Raw genomic sequence first — 22412 nt, forward strand, 5'->3', positions numbered from 1 at the left:
TTGTTGTCAAAGGAAGTTAGGTGGATCAGGAAACTTATAAATTCAATGTGGCTTTAATGTTTGTTAAAAGATAAGCTAAAGCATATTAAAAATTTTAAGAGTTTGACTACAAATCTATTGTAATTGAGGAGTGACAGACTTGAAGTGGTTAGGAGCACTCTGCAGGCAGGAACGAGGGAAAGGATTTACTTAAAGTATGAAGCAAAGAAAGGAAAATATTTGATTGGTTACAGCTCAAAGCCTAGTTGGCTGTTAATGACTGGTTGTCCTCAGTGATTTGATTTCACAACCTGGAGGCATTTACAGGCTTCAATTAATGTGTATTTAGAGACCACAGCAGCACTAGAGCTACATCAAACCTCCTTGCTTAATCAATTTAACAAGTTTAAAGAATCAAAGTGCGTTTTCGTTTCAGTGGATTGCCTGGGCTGGAATCTATTTGAACCATTTTGTTGATGTGTAACTTGTCACCTCAGCCTCATTTTTCTCAGCTATAAAATGGACCTTAAGGAACTCTCCACCTCTTTTGATTGTTAGAGGGACTGACTTAAAAATTAGCTGCTAGTCCAATGGTAATAGTGGAGCAAGAGTGAAGTATAGAATGTGGCAAAAGCTCTATTTGCTCCATTAGTTCCCAGCCAGGGTCCAAATCTCACCTCTCAGTTCAGAACGCTGATCTCACTAATGGTTCTGGTTTCAAAAAATATGTTTAGGGTCTTCCCATGGGGTTTAAAAATAAAACTTCATGCACATTTTGTAACCTTTCTTATCTGCAAGTTGTTCTTTCCCCTTAAGGAAGCAAAGCCCTTTGGCCTCATCTGTGTATTTACTTGGCAGATGCCATCCTGCAGATGCTGCCTTAATTCCTATGTCGTCGCCTCCCCCAGGTTGGTGAAAGAATGTTCGCTAACAATGGCACTGTTAGCTCTAACACTTTATTCGGGAGATCTGCCCTTCTTCAACAGAGTTTAGGCACATGTTTCTTAAATATCAGGCAGCCAGTAGTAGGAACAGAAGAAATGTGGTGTCTTTTCAAACAAAAACGTAGGAAATTAACTTTAAAACTTTTAAATATTTTCAACATTTAATATTTTATTTTTTTTTAATTTATTTATGATAGTCATACAGAGAGAGAGAGAGAGAGAGGCAGAGGGAGAAGCAGGCTCCATGCAGGGAGCCAGATGTGGGATTCGATCCCGCGTCTCCAGGATCACGCCCTGGGCCAAAGGCAGGCGCTAAACCGCTGCGCCACCCAGGGATCCCTTAATATTATTTTAAATAATACTTTTAATAGCCCTCATCAGTCACCAGTGCCCAGGTAGGTGTGGGCTAGCCTACCGTTTCCACAATTGGAACACAAAAGCATGGGGCAGTGAATATCTGAGTGAAGATCTCCTTCAATAAGTAGCTAATTCCTAAAATTCCATAGTTAACATTCATTCTTTTGACTTAAAACCTTTGACCCCTGGTAAACATATCCAAGGGCAGATGACTCTTGAAATCTTATCAAATATTTGCATCTAAATATGAGTGATCTTATCAGATCCTTTATCCCTTAAGCAGATTTTGAAAAGGTAAAGGTCAGGAAGGAGGAAGCATAAAGCCTCCAAAACCTGGAGGTCTAGGGGGAAACTTTTGAGGTCTGGTAATTCCTGATTTTAAATACTCCCAACCATGCAGTGAAGTTCATATTTTTAAGATATTTATTGACATTTCACAGATAACATGAAGCTCAGAGAGGTCATGTAACATCACATAGCAGAGCTTGTATTCAGTTGAAAATCTGTATCTCTAAATCATACAGACTGTGAGTTGGAGACAAGACTGACTTTATCAACGCTGCAGTTCTGGGTTGGATGCGCTGCCTCGCCTATCTCATACTTTCAGGAGGCAGCCAGGTTACAGAATGTCCAAGGAAAAGGAACTCTCTAAATAAGGAACCTTTGTTAAAATGGCAACCTCAGGGGCACCTGGGTGGCCAAGTCCACTAAGCATGTGATTCTTGATTTTGGCTCAGGTCGTAACTGGGTCATGAGATGGAGCCTCCTGCCCTCTGTTGGGCTCCACACTCAGCAAGAAGTCTGTTTGAGATTCTCTCTCTCCCTCTGCCCCTTCCCTCTCACTCTGCTCACACTCTCTCTGTCTCTCTCTCAAAATAAATAAAATCTATAAAAACATGACAACCTCAACTTTACAGATCTTACATACAACTAGATCTTTCTCCTTTATCCTTCCGCAAGTGTTAATAAGTTTAATTTAAGATATGCAAGATACTTGAAGAATATGTTTCAAGCTCTAGGTTATCTTCTGGCAGCTATGAGTGTTCACAGAAAATATCATAACCAGGAGTTGCTTGATGAGCTTTTCTCCCCAGCCAAAAGTTATTTCACTTGCTCTCCATCTTTTTTCTTCACCAACTTAAAGCAACTACAATTATAGGAGATGTTTTAAGGGAACCTAAAATGATACTATACTGCCTTCCTTCACAAAATTAAATATTGACATCAAAACTGACCGCTGTTAAGATTCTTTTCACAAGTTTACCATCACATCTTGACAGAATTAATGGCATTCTGCAAAAGTGATGGTGCTATCCTGAAGTTCTATTTCTGTCACTGTCTTGTTTTACAGGTGTTAAACACATTTCTACCAGTAAGAGAACAGAGTGAATTCATCCAAACCTCTGTAAGTAAATAATATTTGTTAGTACAGTGCTAGATCCGATCTCATATAACACCTTTAAACAGCAAACACGTTGTTGAAATTCAACAACGATACAAAGCATGTTCAGTAATCATGATCCATGGTGCAATTTTATTTGTTTATGAATGTGGTTTTCTAACATGCTTTCTTCAGCTGACTAACCAAAGCAACTGGAAAAAAGCTTGTCCAATTAGAGAATTTATAAGATGTGGCAAAGGTCTGGTTTATTTATTCATTGGTTCATTCAACACGAAAGAGTTACAAAGGTACTGGTCATATAGGATTATGAGTTTACAAATATGTATAAGGCAAGTATCAGTTTGATGTAGTCAATCAAAAGAGGAGGTCCAATTTAAATATCTTAAACAACATTAGGGGGATTATTAAAGCTCACATGATTAGCTCAAATCCAGAAGTGGGATACTGCTCAGCTATGGTTCAATCACAGCCAAAGCTCCATTTCTCTGAGATCCTTTGGCCCTGCTTTTCTTAAAGAGTCTGCTTAGTCCTTTGGCTGGTGAAGAAATACAGCAGCAGTTCTGGACCTGACACCAAAACACAGCAACAATTATAACAGAAACCACCTACTCTAGCACCCCCAGCAAATATCCTATCATGTCTCTTATACCCATTTATGAACCATTTCCTGTGATGGGTAGAAAGCCTTCAGTAGATTAGTATAGAGCAGTGTTTCTGAATTAATTCCTGATTAATTCACTGAGAAAGTGAATTTATCCTGAGACCAATAAGGCTCAACTTCAGGACCGGAGTAGGGAAGTATCAGCCCTGGAGCAATAGGGCTGAGGTGGATAATAGAATGCAAATCAAAAATTGTTGAGAAGAGGAAAATAGATTAGCTGAGAAACCAACTTGTGTTCACTACAATAAATGACGATGCAACAAACGCTTTTAGAAAAGAAAAGGTAGAGGGGTGGAAAGGTGTTTGGATATAAAAATTATGTCTTTAGAATTCATTCTGGGAAGAGGAATTGCTAGAGCAAAGGAGATTTTTCTGAAGGTGGCTAACTAGCATTGCAAAACCAATTTATACTTCTTCCATCAGTGTCTGAGTTCCAGAAAGGAAGGGTTATTTGGCTGGCACAAAAGTGACTGATTCTTGGATAGATTAGAAATTTAGGCTAGGCAGAACTATGGACATCCCTAAACGCAAGAATGAGGAATTTGGGCTTTTTCTTTTTTTGACATACTACTTTTTTTAAAAAAGGTTTTTGAAAGAGCATAGAGTAAAGAACAATTGTACAATAACACTAAGTAATGAATTAGTGTAGGAGAATGAGAAGACAAATCACAAACTGGGAGAAAATATTTGCAAAAGACACCTCTGGTAAAGGACTGTTATCCAAAGTACACAGAGAACTCTTAATACAAGCAACACGACTGAAAAATTGGGGGAAAAAAAAGACCTTAACAGACACCTCACCACAGCAGATAAACAGATGGCAAGTACGCACATGAAAAGATGTTTAACACCATGTCATCAGGGAACTGAAAATTAAAATGAGAGAACCACTACATACCTAACAAAATGGCCAAATCCAAAGCACTGACAACGTCAAATACTAACAAGGATGTGGAGCGACAGGAACTCACATTTATTGCTGATAGGAATGCAAAATCCTACAGTCATTTTGGAAGACAGTCTGGCCATTTCTTACGAAACTACATACACTCTTACTATACAATCCAGCTATTGTGCTCTTTGGCATTTATACAAATGAATCTGTATGCAGATGTTTATAGTTTTATTTATAAATACCAAAATTTGGAAGCAACCAAGGTATCTTTCAGTAAGTGAATGGGTAAACTATAGTGTTTGCAGACAATGAAATACTATTTAGTGCTAAAAACGAAATAAGGTGTAAGGACATGGAGGAGGGGCACCTGGGTGGTTCAGTTGGTTAAGTGTCTGACTTCGGCTCATGTCATGCTCCTGGGGTCCGGAGATTGAGCCCCTTGTTGGGCTCTGCTCAGTGGAGAGCCTGCTTCTCCCTCTTCTTCTCCCTTCCCCCTAAGATATATATCTCTCACTTACTCTCTATCTCAAATAAATAAATAAAATCTTTAAAAAGAAAGACATGGAGGAAACTTAAAGGCATCTTCCTAAGTGAAGGAAGCCCATCCGAAAAGGCTACATACTACATACTACATAGTACATACATACTTTCCAACTATATGACATTCTGGAAAAGGCAAAACTACAGAGACAATAAAAAGATTAATGGTTTCCATGGATTTGAGGAGTAGGGAGGAATAACTAGACAGAGCACAGAGAATTTTTAGAGCAGTGAAAGACTGTATTGATGGTATAATGGTGGATGTGGGTCATTATATGTTTGTCAAAACCCATAGACATGGGCAGCCCCGGTGGCGCAGCAGTTTAGCGCCGCCTGCAGCCTAGAGCATGATCCTGGAGACCCGGGATCAAGTCCCACGTCGGGCTCCCTGCATGGAGCCTGCCTCTCCAGCTGCCTGTGTTTCTGCCTCTCTCTGTCTCTCTATGAATGAATAAATAAAAAATCTTAAAAAAAAACATAGACAGTGAGTAGACCATCTGAACCTTAACATAAACTATGGACTTTGGATGATAATAATGTGTCAGTGTAGGTTCAATTGTAACAACCTACCACTTATGTATGTGTGGTGATAGGGGGTATATGGAAACTCTACTTTCTGCTCAATTTTGCTACAAATTTAAAATCGCTCTAAAAAAAAGTATACACACACACATACACACACACACACTTTTCTGCAACAGGGAATGGCACAAGCTTTTAAAGATTAAACCTGCAGTATTGTTGAGAAAGAACTGGAAAGCAAATGAAGCTGGTGGAGAGAAACAGGTAGAAAGCTGCTGTAATCATCCAGACAAGAAGTCATAAAATTCTGAAGTAGGATGGTGTCGGTAGACTACAATAGGCTACACAAGGCAAATAGAAGAAACAATGAGATTTGCCACCTGATTGCAGGCTGACCTGCTTGGGGCAAGTTCATACTAATATTCTTGAAGTTTAATAAAAACTGGATCTAATTCCATAATCCTCAGTTGGTGAAAAGATACTTGGAGCTAACCTTTATCTACCTTTTCTTACTCATATTCTGTAACTTCTCGTTTATATTTTCACTCAAGCATACTGTTATTTATCATTCCCAAGCAATACCATATTCTTTCATGCCTTTGTATCTTGCACAATCTATTCCCCGAAACTGAAGTATCCTGTTCTGACAGAGTATAGTTGAAATATCTGCCGTTTATTGGTTGTATGACCTTGGGCAAGTTAATTCTTTTTTTTTTTTTTTTTTTTGAGTCTCACTTTCTTTATCCATGAAATTGAGGTGAGAAAATAAAAATATGTATCTTAGAGGATTCTCAAGGTAATTAATTAAGATAATACAGTATGCCAAGCAGAGTGATAGGAGCATACTGAATGTAAAATAATTTTTTTCTTCTCCCTTTTCAGTAACCCCTTAGCACACAGGTACAAATGCGCGCACACACACATACACACACACGCTGACTCCAATAACCTCATTTACTCTTTATTCAACTCCTTTTAAAAACTTGCTATCATGCAAAGACCTGATAAAGTGATTTACCAGGTTACATAAGATTTAGGCCAAAAAAAAAAAATCCATGTGAAATTTAAGCATCAGGTGATGACTGCAAAAGATATTCTCTAAGGCAGGAGATCTTTTCAACGTTCCTTAAACGATCTCCACTCCCTGCTGTTCACCTCCTTCCAAAGTCACTCCAAAAGCAAATTCTTCCTTAATATCATCAAGCTTTCAAGCTGCCCCTCTCTGTGCTCTCACAGCCTGATATGTGTAGCAAAAATCATTGCTATTGTTTGTATGTATTTATTCTATACCAGTCTGTAAGCTCCTTAAAGGAAAGGTTAATTTTTTATTTTGCAACCTGGGGCCTTGTGGGGAAACTAGAAAGCCACAGAATTAATATTTACTAAATGAATGATAAAAACATTATTGATAGCAAGGCAGTGGTCATTTTATGAATTTACTGTAAGAGATTTCTGATTCCTTCTTTTCTGGAGGCCCTAACTGTGAACATGAACATTCAGGGACAATACCAGATTTGTCATGGATATTTTCTGAACTGGTTTCATGGTTTCTTTCTCAAGATGAGACATGATCCTCTCTTTCCCCATCCACATTACACCCCAACTTTAATCTTCGAACTTGAGAATGAGAAGGTGGCACTGCTTGTGGAGTACTGGGTAAAACCTAAGTTTCTCTTTTATCTATCTTTATTTTATATATATATTATATATGTATATTTTATATATCTTTATTTTATATATTTTAAATATATTCCATATTTTTCTTTTACATGTGTTTTTATTTTAGATATTTATTTCATTTTATATTTTTACTTCATTTCCTTTCTGTACATTTCATTTCATTATTTCTGAAGATCCACTCTGTCAGAGTCAGGTGTCCCTCGGAAAAATGAACTTTGTCATTACAGAGTCACACGGATAATACAGTGAGCTAAGAATGGCTCCCAACAATATGACTATATACTTATCCCAAGAATATGTGAATGTTGTCTTTTCTGAAAAAAAAAAGGGGGGGGTTTACAGATATAATAATTTAGGGATTTTAAGGTGAGGAGACTCTCCTAGATTATCTGGGTGGGCTCTATGTGCCATGACCATGATCCCTATAAAATAGAGGCAGAAGGAGATGAGACACACCCAGAAGAGAAGGTAAAGTGAAGCTGGAAACAGAAATTGAAGTGATGTGGGGTGTCTACAGCCACCAGATGATGAAAGAGGCATGGAATGGGTTCTTCCCCAGAGCCTTTAGAGGAAGCATGACCCTGCTGACACCTTTGACTCCTTAATTGTGAGAGAATAAGCTTTGGTTTTGAGTCACCAAGTTTGTGGTCATTTCTTACAGCAGCTACAGGAAGCCGATATGAATAGGAATGAAACTGAAGCAGCAAAGGCATCAATGATCTGGGCAGCTTCAGACATTGTTGATTCTCCTTTATTTTTTTTATGCAAGTGTCCTGCTTTTTCCAATTCCTGTTCTCCTTTTTTTCTCAATGGAGTTTTTCTCCTCTATCTGGTTCACAATTACCCTGAGCTTGTGTTATCTCATAATTTTAGCTTCCCATTATTTCTCACAAAATTGATCCTACATCATGAAATCACTCTTTCATCCTCTCCGCATTAATTCCTTCTTCCCAGCTGCCAAATAATTTCATTCCTTTCCAGTTAAAATCCTAAAAGGGTGAAAACAATTGGCCCAGCATATGATAGGTTCCTTTGGATTTGTTTCTCTTGGGTAGGATCTCAGCTCTAGCTTGGATCTCATGGTACCAACATGGCTGCCTATGGCTGCACCTTCAGTAAGGATCCCATAAGTATGTAATTACCCTTAAATATGGCTGTGGGTGTGACCTTTTATAATAGACAACCTAACATAGTTCTAATGTTCAGAAAGTTATAAGCACGCAGAGGTTAGTATAAATCCAGCCACCTTGATGAGCACTCTACATGACCTTTCCCTTACTATTGGAAGAGAGAAATGGAAATTTTGGAGCTACATGCCAACATAATAAAGTCCATTCTCCCAGACCTTTGGGCAAGAATTTTGCATATGCATCACTGCAGTTGTTATTTTAACAATAAAGTAACATTGTTTTGGCAAATCTGTTCTGAATACCTTTGAGCATCCTTAAAAAGTAAGTGGACATATCTGATCAGTTTACAAACTGACTGAAGTATGATACATAAAACACTCATAGTTACTGTGATAATACCTATAAATACCTAATAGCTGAATACCTATTACTAGCTACATATTTAATCACAACCTTACTTGTTATGCTTTCATGAGATCATTTTACTAGACTGAACAAGCAGCAAACCTGTCTGGGTCAGGACAGGAAAAGAAGAGGTCCTAAGGATTCTTCTTTTCTCAAGATATCCTAAAAAGAAAAAAGAAAAAAAAAAAAGGCACTCAGGATGCAGGAAGTTACAAAAATACTTTTGGGGGATTTCCTGAAGGTGGTTATTGAGAACCAATTTTAATTTAAAAAGCAGAGCCTTTGGCACAGGAGGACAGGAGCAACAGGATATAAAGCTATACACAAAAGCTCACACACATTCAATAGCACTAAATATGGGCAATGAGACAAACACCATTGTTCTTCCTTTCCAACTCCATCTGCTTACACTAGGAAGGTAATTTGAAATGCCTTACATATAATACCTGTAGGCATCAAAGACAATGAAGCAATGATGGAAAATAGAAGATTATTTAAAATTTAATTGCCTCAGTATTTTGATCACATTCCCAAAAATGACATTTCATCATCAGTTGTTAATTATATAAACACATCTTTTCCTGTGCCATTTCATTCATTGCAATTTAACTTTTTAATAAATAAATCGTGCATGAAAAAGCTATAAGGACAATAGTAAGTTATTTTAAATCTATCAACATGAGAATAAATGATCAGAAATTACATACAAATAATCATAATTTTGATGACATATTAATGGTTTCTTTTAAAAATATGAACTTTTTCCTTCTAGATTTATTCTGTTAAACTAAGTTAATCCAAACTGCCTTTTTTATGTGTGCATGTGGGTGTTTTGCTATTCTGGATCTTTGTTAACCTTTAACTAGGTGGTCTGGTCATGAGGCTGAACCTTGATTTGATGTAAGCACATCTGCAGCTCTAAGTGTAGAGACAAGCTCTGTGCAGCTCTGGAACTTTAGAATCAGAGCAACTGATCTGACCTCCCAGTCTCCTCATTAAGTGAATGAAATTAGACACCTCCCAAGAAGCTTTCTTGTAGACATCTTGGCACCTCCAAGGTTAAGACAGTTTTCCTGAGAACTTCCATTAGAGCTTTCTGTCTCACATCTGTTTTCCCACCTGAATAAACTATTCCTACCAGGTGATTGTACCAGCAAGGACCTCATTTTGGAGGTGAGTCCCAAACACTTTCATATACAGGCATCACATTGTGATTCAGGCATAGTCTTTTATTTGCAGCCTAATCAGCACACCTGTGGTTTCACTCATTCAGGTTGCAGAGCACCTGGAAGGGACGGATATTTTAGCAATACTCCACAGAATATTTATAAGTGGTTGAAATAAGCAAGTTCATTGTTTTACTCTAAATGAGTTGTAATCTCACAATTGACGTGTGGTAGCAAATCTTAAAGATCTGAAAAACTCATAGAAGAAAAATCCAAAGTTAAGAAAAATATATACATGAATTTACTCTACTATTTCCCTGAGTATAAGACTCCTGTTGCAGAACTTTATTTCATCAAGGAACACAAGTACTGAACCTGAACACAGCATGTGAATGACTACAATCCAATAAACATAGTGTAACACATGTACTAATGTGGGCTGGAAGTGAGGCATCTGTGAGATTAACTGAGAAATTACAGAAGGGAGAGTCATCTTTTGTCCATAAGGACACTCAATGTGGATCTGTCTTACAAAGCATTTTTTTTCTCAGCCTCAAAGGTGGGCCCCAACTCCACTACCCAAGGAAGTCTAGTTGATCTGTTTGTCTTTAGTAAAATGAGGCCCTATCACCCCTTTTCAGAGACATCACAATGGTGCCAATGCAGAAAATGTGTGGTAATTTAGGATAATCGGAACTTTTGAGTCTAAAGATACAAAAAGCCTTTTCAGTTCAGTTCAGTTGAAGCCACAGAGTTTGACTGGATTTTGAAGGAAACGTATGGCCAGGGTAAATCGGTTTGAGAATTCTGATAATGTAAATACTGTAACTGGCTTTATTATATTATCATTATTCTTATTATTAGGATGACATGTATTCCTCTCCACTAATGAACTCACTTTTAAGTGAATCTAGATTCTCTTCCCCTTAGAGAATCTTTAGGAATCTGAACCATGTGGTTACACACGGGTAAGTGGCACTTACTGCTCATTTTCAAATCTTTGCAGTGGGCCTTTTCCGGCTTTTAACAATAGAATAAGATCATCTTGGGGGCACCTGGGAGGCTCAGTTGGCTAGGCATCTGACTCCTGATTTCAGCTCAGGTCATGATCTCAGGGTTGTGAGATGGAGCCCGCTAAAGATTCTCTCTCCTCTGCCCTCCCTTCCCTGCCTTCCTCTCTTAAAAAAAGAGAAGAGGAGAAGAGAAGAGAAGAGAGGGAAGAGAAGAGAAGAGAAGAGAAGAGAAGAGAAGAGAAGAGAAGAGAAGAGAAGAGAAGAGAAGAGAAGAAAGAATAAGATTATCTCATATGTAGCCTTAGTCTTCAATAAGACTCTTTTAAAAAGAATGTTTAAAAGTACTCTTGGGGTGCCCACTCTGGGTGGCTCAATCGGTTACGCATCTGCCTTCGGCTCAAGATCCCAGCGTTCTGGGACTGAGCCCTCATCGGCTCCCCACTCAGCAAGGAGTCTCCATCTACATCTGCACCTCCTTCCACTCATGCTGTCATGCTCTCACTCACTCACTCTCTCTCTCAAATAAATAAATAAAATATTTTTTAAAAAAGCACTCAAAATATTTGTTTCATTTAAAAAAAAGACTACAGCTCTGCCTCATGTTCCAGTACACACGGAATAAGGAATGTCATGAACCAACTTGGGGATAATATCATTGTCTTGCCAGGTAGTAGTTGTGCGGCTCATCTTCTCACAAAGTCTGTGAAGAAAATAAGGCGCTTTTGTTTCAGGACTGCTGTAGGTCTTTTTAAGATTATGGTTATCACAGGGAGAGTTTTCTCAACTTTCTCAAGTCCAACTTGCTGGAGAGCTGTGCTTCCCCCTGGATCATTGCCCTGTCTCAGGCCACCCTAGCCTCACACATGCCTGAATGAAGAAAGGCTGTGTGCCCCATGACCAATATTGCTGCACTTGCAATGTTTCCTCCAAGTGTGATCACAGAAACCTGCACCAGAATCACTTGGGAGTGCTTGCTAAAAATATAAAACACTGGCTCTCAACCCAGTTCTACTGAATCAGTCTCTGAGAGTGCTTCCCAGGAATCTACTTTATGCAAGGCTCCCAAGTGAATCTTACAAATATTCATTTGAACAGTGGAGAAAAAGTAGGATGATAAGTGCCCAGAGATGCACTAGTTATTTAAACATGGTGTCTCATGGTTCTTAGGAAACAGACTTAGTGTGAAAATAAATTTAAATGGAGAGGACTTTATACTTCTCTCTTTGGATTTAAAAACTCTCTACCTAAATGAAACCCATGTCTTCATAGTAGATTTAAATCTAGCAGACTGAGTACTGGTCCATCTGAGTTTTAGGATTTCAATGCTCCTATTTAAAGTTGACGTCAATCGGACTATAGCAGAAATCTATGAAAGCATTTAATGTCCAACTATAATATTAATTCTGTTGTGTAACAGGATAGCCAATAGGAACATCTGGGACCCAAGCTTTATTACAAGTCAAGTTTTAAGTTTGTTGGCATTGGCATCAAGGAACTACTTTAATGCTGCTCTAGAATTTATGAGAAAAATTTGAGTAGAAAGGATGCTTTAGTAGTGATACATGGTTACGTGCATGTTTTATAGCTCTCAGTACAATTACTTGATTATTTGTGGGGAATTACACTACCTTTGCTTAGCAACCATTTTTCTTGTGTGGTCATTTTCATGTTAATATGCAGCTGGTTAAATATTTCTTTAATTACCAGTAAAAAAGAAACACTTGATACAGTGAGATTATAGCCTGGATAAATTAAAGCGAGAGCAGGAAGAAAGAGAATGGAAAAAAAAAAGGGAAGAAAGAGAATGAATAGACTAGAACTCTCATTTGAGACTTGCCTCAGAAATCTGGTGTCCCACCCCATTTCAAAGGTAGCAGGGATTGATGGAAAGAGCACCAAACTATAGGACATCAGTCCTATAGTCAAACATCAGTCTGTTGATTCTACTCTGCTACCATTTGTGTGATTAGATAAATATTTTAAGTCTTTCACTTACCCTTTCCTTTTTTACGATATAAAGGAATTAAACCAAAGTACTTCAGGGATGCCTTTAATTTCTAACATTCCAATATTAAATATAGAAAATTTTATCCTACTCAGTAGAAAAGTAAAATATATCATAAGAACGAATTATTTTAAATTTATTTGCAACAGTATGGAACAGTGGTTTAAAACATTTTATGGATGAGAAGCTCTTTTGTTAAAGATAACGCTATGAATCCCAGGTGATAATATTTTTATTTTTGTTATCAGTTGATTAAAAACAATATCAAATTCTACTAGAATCCAGGACTATACTTAAATGAATTTTTATTTTATTAATCATAATACCATTTACATACTCTTGAAAAACAGAATCCATGGGCACAAAATAGAACGGATTGAATGTAAAAGCAATTCTCAGTTTATATAAAGATTCTTGGATCCCTTGCAATAAGTTCAAAAATAACTCCAAAAATATTTGGAAAACTACTGAAATGGAGTATGAAGAGATAAACTTAAGCATCCCTAAATAGAAGCTAGACCTTATTCATCTAGAGATAACAGAAAGTGTTAGAACAGAAAAACTAGGCACACAGAACGAGAGCGGGGGAAAGAGCATTCCAGAAAGTATGGCCTGTGAAAGCTCGAGCGGTCTTAGAGCATGCTGGACTTGTAATGGTAAAAGCGGGTGGCATGGCTTCAGAGAAGTGAGATGTGTGCCAGAGAGTCTTCCAATTTATCACAAAGAGTGTGGCTTAAGGCTAAGCACAAGGAGAGAACAATGAAAGATTTTAAGCAAGGTAGGGATATAATACAGCTATATTTTGAGAAAAATCATTTCTGCTGTTATATGAATGACAGATTGGAATGAGGAGAGAAAAAATAAAAAGACAAGTAAAGAGACTCATGCAGTGGTCCAGGTATAAGATGATGGACTGAATTAAGTCAAAGACAGTTGATAGAAATGGAAGAATGTGAGAACATCTAGAATTACCAAGACAGGGATGGGTTGAATACTTGGGGTAAGGGAAATTGGCAGCTAGAAATTACTCCTGGTTTTCTGGCTTGTAGAACTGTGTAAGCTGATAATTCTTCTGAGACATGGGAGATTGTGCATGAGAAAATAAGTGGGATGGGGGACATACGTGAATTATACTGACAGTTTTCTAAAAAGTTGTCTATGCAATTTATTACTTGGGAAATAAGCAAGAGAATGAGTAGGAAATACTAGATGCTAAAGGATCATTTAACTGACTGCAATATTCTTTTCAGGCTGAAAGCACTGTAATAGATCTGTAACATTTCGGTTAACTTGAACATGTTAGTCTTTAGTGAAAAACCCACTTCCCACGGTTTGTTAGCAGAACCTTCAACCTTAACTGTCCATACTGGCCTGATTCTTGTCCTTCCACTTGAAGTTTGTGTTCCCAGTGGGGACTTGTGTTTTGCTTAACTGTCAGTCCTAAGCCGTGAAGCAGCTGCTGGAATGTGGAGTGGCAACAGGCTGCTTATGAACTAGTCATGACAATGTCCACCCACCCTGTGACTTCATTTCTGCTTTAATGGACGGAAGGGTAAGTGGGTGGATGTGGCCCTAGGGCTGTCTGCCTAAGAATCGTGAGACTATATTATTATTATTATTCTCAACCTACCATTGAGCTGGGAAAATGTGAGAAGTAATATTTTTCTACATTTTTATTATGAAAACGTCCAATATACAGCTAAATTGAAAAAAAATTTAGTGAACACGTATGTATCCACCACCTAAATTCTGTCAGTAATATTTTAGAAAAGGTGTTTTATAAAGTATCTATTTATCCATCCCTTTATCTATCCATTAATTCATCTTAACTTTGGATTCATTTCAAAGAAAACAGCCGATAGTATGCACCATGAATACTTTGGCATGCATATCATTAAATAAGATTAATATTTGAATTTTTTCCTCTGTGAAAAATAATTACATATGTAATAACAATTCTTAAGTCTGCATTCACTGAATTTTGACAAATCTTTACATCTCTGATCCAAAAACTGTTATAATAGGTATTACCATCATCTCAGAAATATTTTTCACATTCTTTCCAGTGTAATCTATTTCCAGTTCCCCAGAGTCAGTAAATATTCTAATTTCTTACATTGTAGAATATAATAGAAATATATTTATATATCATACTCTCATGTGTGTGTGCACATTTTAACTCAGTTAAGTGTCTTTGAAATCCATGTTGTTGTGTATATCAGTATTCTATTCCTTTTTATTGGTGAGTAGTATCCCGATGTATGGATATACTATTGCTTATTTACCCTTTCTGGTGTTGATGGATACCTGAAATGTCCCATTTTTGCTATTATGAATAAAATTGCTATGAACATTCTTAAACACATCTTTTTGTGGATATATATTTTTATTCTCTTGGGTACATACCTAAGAGTAGACTCAAAGGATCATAATGTATGTTCATGTTTGGATTTATTAATAAATTCCAGAAGTTTTTCCAAATTAGTTGTACCATTTTATCTTCCAATCAGAGTTCCAGTTGCTCCACTTTCTTATCAACATTTGGCGTATCTGTTTAAAAAATTCTAGACTTACCAGTGAGTGTATAATTGTATTGCATTGTAGTTTTTAGTTTAAATTTCCTGATGAATAATGATGTTGATTTTTTCCTGTGGTTATTACCATTCCGGTAATTTCTTTTTATAAAGTACCTGTTCAAATATTTGGCCTATGTTTAATTTGAGTTGTTTGTGTTTTTATTATTGAGTTGTAAGAGTTCTTTATACATTTTTAACCCCATCTTTTGTCATATATATGTCTTACAAATACTTTTTTCAAGCCAGTGGCTATTTTTCTAACGCTGCCTGCCAATAACCAGAAGTTTTAAATTTCAACAAAGTCTAATTTATCTTGTTTTATCTTTTCTAGTTATTGTTTTCTATGACACAAATAACCTTTACTTACTACTGGATCAAAAAGATTCTTCCATGTTTTCCTCCAAAAGCTCTATTGTCTTAGCTTTAGATCATAAGTATATGATCCATTGTGAATTTATTTGGGGGTATAGAATAAGGCAGAGATCAAGGTTGTTTAAAAAAAAAGGATATCTAGTTTTTTGTTACCATTTATTGGAAAGCTTTTCCTTTCCTGAGCAAGCAATTACCTTCACAATCTGTATTGTTTACTTAGAACTCTACTTCTTTCATTTTTTAAAGATTTTATTTATTTATTCATGAGGAACACAGAGAGAGAGAGAGAGAGAGAGAGAGAGAGAGAGAGGCAGAGACATATGCAGAAGGAGAAGGAGGCTCCATGCAGGGAGCCCGATGTGGGACTCGATCCCGGGACTCTGGGATCATGCCCTGAGCCAAAGGCAGACACTCAACCACTGAGCCACCCAGGCGTCCCTGTACTTCTTTTAGATATCTGTGTGTGTGTGTGTGTGTGTGTGTGTGTGTGTGTGTGGCAAATTTTATGCACCTATTTATTTACTTTTATTTATTTTAAAGTAGGCATGGAGCCCAATGTGGGCTCAAACTCACAACCATGAGATCAAGACCTGAGCCAAGATCAAAAGTCCCACACTCAACCAGCTAAGCCACCCAGGCACCCTTGTGCTTATTTATTTTTAAGAGAAATGTAAAGTAAGCAGTTTTTACTTTGTATCGATACTATAAACCCTCTTTCATCCTCCAGAAAAAGCCAGTCATAATAGACTGAGTGAAGTGCATTTCCTTCTCATAGACAAAGGCTGTTTATTACACAGAATAAGGAAACTGTAACACTGGGATGATTCAGAGAGCCAGGAAAATGGTGAGTTAGCTTTGATTCATATGGCAATTCCTTTAGCGCTGCTTTACTAGCTGTGGTTTGTGGCTCATCTCCTACCACTCCCTGACAGACACTTGGGCCTCAACAATTCTGAAATACCTTTTCCCAGAAAATCCCAGACTTTTCTCGCTTCCAGAGATCTGCATATGCTATGATCCTTGCTCATAATGCCCTTCTCCTAATGTCTGAGAAACTATTCATGTCAGACGAAGCTTTTCTTGATCTCATCAGTGTTTGATATCCCCTCCTCAATGTTCCCACGGCATATTGGTAATAGATACGTCACTTACCTGTATTCCTCTGATTAATCATCTTATACTTTTCTCTCCTGCCTGCACATAGCCTTCTTAACATGAGCTTCTGGAAAGCATAAATATAAACTTCTTTTACACCTCAGTTGAGTTAAAACAACAAACACAACAATAGATTTTCTGACTGAAAGAATATGAATTTTATGATAGTTTAAATTTTAAATCTCTTCCACCTTACCCAAAAGTACATTTATTTTTTATTATTTTGTATTTATTATTATTTCATGTGTTTTTTTTTTACAAGATCTCACAGCCTAATCATTTGCTTTAGAAACTTTAACCATCTTCCTATATCATATAATGGAGGAAAAAACTCCCTTGAAAGAACAAGAAACATTTGTAATTTCACCTAGTGTATAACCTGAAGCTTCTTTTTATAAAGAGATTGAAATAATGATTGTACTAGGACATTTGAGGTATATCTTCTCAAAGAAGTTTATTGTGTATAGCCTACTGTTTTCTAAATTAAAGTTCTTCTAGCATGCTATTTGAGATTCTGAAAAGAAAGTAAACCAATAAATAAGTGGAGTTCCAATTCTGCTAGTTAGTAGCTGTGTGAAAATATCAGTGAGGACAGGCTGGGTTCAGGGTGATCTGGAAAATTGCAGTGGTTACATTCACATGACAAGACTCATCTTGGATGAATTGATGTCATCGTTATGGGAATCAAGTTAGTAAAGTAGCCTGTAGTTGGAATATTGCCCTCACTGAGACAAAGAGACATGTCAAACCATACCCTCTTGAAGCTTCTTCCTCTGAGTATTACCCACGTTACTAATGGCCACTCCTGAGTTTACTAGAGCAGAATATATAACCTTCCATTAGGAAGAGAATTTGGAATAGTGTTTGGCAAAAGTAGTTCACAATCTACCAAATAAGTGGCAATTTTGAGGAAAACGTATAGTCTTATCTATATCTCAGTTTCCTCATCTATAAAATGATAGCATGGTGATAATAGTGATTACTACATAGGGTTTATGGATTAATGGAAATAACGATAGAAAACACTTAACATAGTACCTGGCATATAACTATTACTCAACAAATGTTTGTTTATAAAATTGAAAGAAAGAACTTCTGCTTCTTCTGTCACATAAGTAAAAGACTACTTGAGCTCCATGATATCTGAGGTTTTACCTGGGTGGTTTGAATAGCTAGAGATGACTGGGATGGCTCAATTTGGGACATACGCTTGGGGTGTTTGTAGGGTCTTTTGGACTAAAATATGCAAGATGACATGTCCAAGCCTAGGCTAGGACAGCTATAATTTCTCAGGGCTGGTCAACATCACTCCCTGGCCACACATGGTAAACTCAAGGTAGCCTTACAACCTAGATGATGGCTGGTTTCTCCCTGAACAAAAATTATAAAAGTGTACAGCTTAGATTCAGTTTATCTAAATGTCAAAAAAATCATGTTGGTATTTTGATTCATATTATATCAAAACTATAAATCAGTCTGGGAAGAATTGGTATCTTAACTATGTTGAAATTCTAACTCATGAGCCCTGCATGTCTTTCCATTTACTTGGGTATTCTTTTTTCCTTCTTTTTTAAAATCAATATTTTGTAGTTTTGGACAGACAGATCCTGCCCATTTTGTTAGATTTATCCTTGAGTATTTTCCTATTTGGAGCCTCCACAAAAGATATCTTAATTGTAATTGTCAATTATTCATTGATAGTATAAAGAAAAATGATTTTTTTAAATGTTAACACTGTGTAGTAAGACTTCTTAAATACGCTTATTAGTTCCAGGAGTTTTATTCTGTATTCTTTGGTATTTTCTATGTAGCCCATATGAAAAGAGGAACTATTTTAATTTTCCCTTCCTATGTGTCTTTTCTTTTCTTTTCTTGTCTTTCTTTTTCTTTTCTTTTCTTTTCTTTTCTTTTTTCTTTTCTTTCTTTTCTTTCTTTCTTTCTTTCTTTCTTTCTTTCTTTCTTTCTTTCTTTCCATTATTTCTTTCTACACCTTCTCTCTCTCTCTCTTTTCTTTCCCTAATGCCCTGGCTAAGACTTCTGGCACAAAGCTAAACATCCAGGGAAAGGGTAGACATCTTGCCTTGTTCAAAATCTAAGTAATTTGGCCTTTCATCATGAAAATATGATGTTAGCTAAGGGTGTTATGTAGATGCCCTTTATCACCTTAAAGAAGTTCTCTTCTGGGGCACCTGGGTGGCTCATTCAGTTGAGTGTCCAACTCTTGATTTCATATCAGGTCATGATCTTGGGGTCGTGAGACTGAGTCCCACATCCAGCCCTGTGCTCAGGAAGAGTCGGCTTCGGATTTGCTCTCTCCTTCCCCCTCTGCCCCTCTCCTGCTCTCTCTCTCTCTCTCTCTCTTTCAGTAAAATAGGTAAGTAAATGTCTTTTTTTTTAAAGTTCCCTTCTTGGGATGCCTGGGTGGCTCAGTGGTTAAGCATCTGCCTTCCAGCTCAGGGCATGATCCCAGAGTCCCGGGATCAAGTCCCACATCGGGCTCCCTGCATGGAGCCTGCTTCTCCTTCTGCCTATGTCTCTGCCTTCTCTCTCTGTGTGTGACTCTCATGTCTCTCATAAATAAAATCTTTTAATAAATAAATAAATAAAAGTTTGTTTCTTTCCCTAGTTTCCTGGTTTTTCTTTTAATGAATACATTTTAAATTCTATCAAATACTGTTTTTGCATGATGAATAGTTATAAACATGTGGTTTACTTTTTTAGTCTGTTAATATGATTAATTACATAAAATGTTTTTCAAATGTCGAATTAGTCTTACATCCCAGGATGAGACTCACTTGGTTGTTACCTACTATTCTTTTTATATTTGCTAAATTTGAATTGCTAATACTGTGTTAAGGATTTTTGTGGCTATGTTCATGAGGGAAATTGGTATCTAGTTCTCTTTTCCTGTACTGTTTTTTGGCATTGGGGTAATTTTGCCTTTGTAAGATAAGCTTAGAAGTACTTTCTCTTAATTTCCTGGAAAATATTGGTATAGAATTGGTGCTATTCCTTCTTTGAAAGTTTGGTAGAATTCATCACTAACCATCTGGGACTGGAGATTTCCTTTTGGGAAAATGTTATACTATAAATTCAATTTCTCTCATAGACATAGGTTTATTCATGTTATCTACTTCGTTGGTGAATTTAGTATTTTCTGGCTTTCAAGGAATTAATTGATCCACTTCATTTACATCATTAAGTGTATGTTCTTGGTATTTCCTTATCACTATTTTAATGTCTTAATAACATCCCTCTTTTATTCTTGATAGTGATAATTTTGTCTCCATTTCAGATAGAGGTTTAACAACCTTTATGAGGTTATGAGGTCATTTCACATAGAGGTTTAACAACCTCTCATAATCCTTTATGAGAAACAGATTTTGATTTCATTGATTTTCTCTCTCTCTCTCTCTCTTTTTTGTTTTCTATTTATTTTTGACCTTACCTTGATTGTTTATTTCTTTTTTTTTTTTAAGATTTTATTTATTTATTCATGATAGACATGGTGGGGGGAGAGAGAGGCAGAGACACAGGCAGAGGGAGAAGCAGGCTCCATGCAGGGAGCCCGAAGTGGGACTTGATCCTGAGACTCCAGGATCGCGCCCTGGGCCAAAGGCAGGCACTAAACTGCTGAGCCACCCAGGGATCCCTCCGCTGAGCTACCCAGGGATCCCTGATTGTTTATTTCTTTACAATTCTTTGGATGATTATTGCTCTTCATTTTCTAGTTTTTTAAGATAAAAATTTAAATTGTTCATTAAAGACTTTTCTTCTTTTTTAATAAAAGCATTTAATGCTATGGGTTTCCTTCAGAGCACCTAATATAGCTTCATTCTATACATTTTCATCTATTATATTTATATTTTAGCTCAGGTCAAAACCTTTTCTAATTTCCCTGAAGCCTTCACCTTTGATTTCATGAATTATTTATAAGAATGCTTTTATTTGGGGATTTTCCAGGTTTTCTGTTATTGATTTCAGTTTAATCATATTGTCGTCAGAGAATATACCTTGTGTGGATTCAATTCTTTAACATTTGTTAAGGTTTGTTTTATGACATGGGCTTTGGTCTACCTTGATGAATGTTTCATGGACACTCAAAAAAGAATGTATATTCTAATGTTGGATAAAACATCCTACGAATATCAAGTAGATCCAACTGGATGATTGTGTTGTTGAGTTCTTTATACTGGCTGATTTACTGTTAACTTTTTTCATCAAACACTGAGAGAAGTATTGAGATCTTCACAGCCTTATGTAATTGTAGATTTGTCTATTTCTTGTTTCAGTTCTATCAGTTTTTGCTTCATGTATCTGTAAGTTTTATTAAGACCATACACATTTAGAACTGTTAGGTCTTCTTGGTGAATTGACTGTTTTATCATTACATCATACTCCTCTTTATTCTTGGCGGTTTTCCTTGCTCTGAAGCCTTTTTTGTCTGATACAACACATTAGTATTTTTTTCATTGGTGTTTGAAATGCGTCTTTTTCTATCCTTTTACTTTCAACCTATGCTATCTGCTTAAATCCAAAAGAGAATGTTGATTTGTTGTAGTTGTTTCTGCTGTTGTTTTTGTAGGCCAGCTCCATTTTTGGCATATTTTGACTCACATTCTGTGGACTACAGTTCCAATATCAGTTCACCACCCAAAGCCTTTATCATACCATCTACATTTTTCCCATGTCACCATCACCCAGAGGTCAGTCTGGGACCTGGGCTGTGGTCTACCTGTAAGTTCAGTTCTCAAAGTATTTGATATGTCGTTTAGCTTCAAATCCACCCCTGGTTTAGGATTGAGCACAAGAGTTTATCTGCATTTCATGGGATTGTTCTCACAGGCCATCTCCTCTATTCAGTCTCTCCACCACTCTCCTGCTTTCAGAGGCACTCCTTTGAGGTCTTCTGTCCAAAGAGTCAAGGCTTGAGTCCCATGCTCTATTGCACACTTTCCATGACTGAGTCAGCTGTTAGGACCTGTTTCTTGGAGCAAATAAGAGTCACCAATAAGCTGGAGAGCCTATGAATCTGATGAAATTTTAGGATTCTATTTTTGGTATGAATGTATCTATATATACACATTTGATGTATATATTACATCATATACTTCTTTCTTTCGTTCGTTCTTTCATTTTTTGGTTGAGTGCTCTCTTAGAATCCTCAGCTTTGTGTCACCAGGGATTCAAAGAGTATTAAGAATCTTCTATGAGAGGCAACATAGAATGGAGGCAGAAACATAGACAGAGACATTTTTTGCCTGCCTCCAATTGTCTCTTTGAGAAGTGACTTTCTAGGCTTTCAGTTTCTCTTCTGGAAGATCTGAAAATCTCTGATTCTGTGGTTCAGGAACTTGATCTGTTTTCAGTCCCTTCTTTCTAAACTAGGACCTGTAGCTGATCCTCTTAACCTTCCTTTTGCCAGTACTCCCAACCTCTTTTTTTTTTAAACACTTTATTTTTATTTTTTTTAAAGATTTATTCATTCTTTAGAGAGAGAGAGAGAGAGAGAGGCAGAAACACAGGCAGAGGGAGAAGCAGGATCCATGCCGGGAGCCTGACGCGGGACTTGATCCCGGGACTCCAAGATCGCGCCCCAGGCCAAAGGCA

The 22412-nt window shown here is 37.0% G+C and overlaps 1 long non-coding RNA gene across 2 annotated transcripts in view; it reads right to left on the minus strand.

Annotated features, from left to right (window-relative positions):
• Nucleotides 1-2916: 2916 nt before the first annotated feature.
• The window catches only part of LOC144321645 (uncharacterized), a 123429-nt gene continuing 103933 nt past the window's right edge, over nt 2917-22412 (minus strand). The window contains exons 2-4 of one of the 2 annotated variants that reach the window (XR_013387238.1): nt 16800-16869; nt 8618-8677; nt 2917-3248 (exon numbers count right to left, since the gene is read on the minus strand). This is a non-coding gene — a long non-coding RNA (uncharacterized LOC144321645). The remainder of the gene's footprint in view (nt 3249-8617; nt 8678-16799; nt 16870-22412) is intronic. The other variant, XR_013387237.1, reaches the window with a different exon arrangement.

The sequence above is a fragment of the Canis aureus genome, chromosome 10, assembly GCF_053574225.1.
Source record: "Canis aureus isolate CA01 chromosome 10, VMU_Caureus_v.1.0, whole genome shotgun sequence".
NCBI lineage: Eukaryota > Metazoa > Chordata > Mammalia > Carnivora > Canidae > Canis > Canis aureus.